This window comes from Cebus imitator, unplaced genomic scaffold (genome assembly GCF_001604975.1).
Source record: "Cebus imitator isolate Cc_AM_T3 unplaced genomic scaffold, Cebus_imitator-1.0 Scaffold751, whole genome shotgun sequence".
Classification (NCBI taxonomy): Eukaryota; Metazoa; Chordata; class Mammalia; order Primates; family Cebidae; genus Cebus; species Cebus imitator.
The window spans coordinates 509,450-510,968 of record NW_016108066.1 but is presented as its reverse complement, the minus strand read 5'-3'; positions in this window follow the sequence as shown (position 1 = coordinate 510,968).

The following is a 1,519-nucleotide window of genomic DNA, read 5'->3' as shown; positions in this document are numbered from 1 at the left end:
TGATCCACCCGCCTCGGCCTCCCAAAGTGCTGGGATTACAGGCTTGAGCCACCGCGCCCGGCCCTTAACTCAGCTTTTTGAGCTGAGGTAGAGGCTAGCACGGCTTGTGACTTGATTAACTTGTGCTGACTAATAAGAGGATGTCTAGCCCTCCTGTTTTCCTGATGCATAAAACAACTTGCATCTGTTAACCACTCTTCCTTGGGATGGTCAAGGAACTCATCTCAAGTCTGACCTGCTAGAATAAATTTGTTTCATAACCTGTGACATGGTTTGGCTGTGTCTCCAGTCAAAACTTATCTGAAATGGTAGCTCTTATCATTTCCATGTGTCTTCAGAGGAACCCAGTTGGAGGTAATTGAATTGGGTGGGGGCTTCCCATGCTGTTCTTGTGACAGTGAATAAGCCTCATGAAATCTGATGACTTTGCTTTTTTTTTTTGCTTGTTTTTTGAGACACAGTCTTGCTCTGTTGCCCAGGCTGGAGTGCAGTGGCACGATGTCGGCTCACTGCAGCATCTGTCTCCTGGGCTCAAGCAATTCTCCCTTCTCAGCCACTTGGGTAGCTGGGATTATAGGTACCCAGCAACATGCCTGGCTAATTTTTTTATTTTTAGTAGAGATGTGATTTCACCATATTGGTCAGGCTGGTCTCAAACTCCTGACTTCAGGTGATCCATCCAGCTTGGCATCCCAAAGTGCTGGGATTACTCCCCTTTATAAAGGGGAGTTTTTCTACACAAGCTCTTTTGCCTGCTGCCTCATAAGACATGTGACTTTGCTCCTCCATTACCTTCTGCCGTGATTGTGAGGCCTCCCCAGCCATGTGGAACTGTGAGTCAATTAAACCTCTTTTCTTTATAAATTACCCAGCCTCAGATATGTCTTTACTAGCAGCATGAGAACAGACTAATACAACCTGTATGCTGGAAAGGCTGGAAGCCCCTGCGTACTCTAGCAGATAAGTAGCTGGGTTTATGGTTTGGCAGACTTCAAGGGTTATGTCTGAAGTGTCTAGCAATAAGGCCTGATACTTTAATAAATGTTCTCTTGTAATCCACTGGTGCCCTTTAGTTTCCAGGACCACCTTCCCTTGGTGTGGGGTCAAAAAACCTTTAGGTGCTGTCCTAGTGTTTATTAGCTTTGCCTACTAGAAAAGTTGTAGCAGCAACCGTGCTAAGAAATCTAAGACACCCTGAGGCCACCTGTTCTATCTGCTCAGAAAAGTAGGCTACTGGCCTTGGATTGTTCCCTATGATTTTTTTCATGTGGGGCTGTTAAATAAATTTCAACTTCTAATGATTGAATACAATGATGAATATAATGAATATAGTATAATGATGGAGAGGTTATTGCTGATGTTTTCTGGTAATCAAGGTAAAAAAATACTAGGTTCCAGGCCGGGCGCGGTGGCTCAAGCCTGTAATCCCAGCACTTTGGGAGGCCGAGGCGGGTGGATCATGAGGTCAAGAGATCGAGACTATCCTGGTCAACATGGTGAAACCCCGTCTCTACTAAAA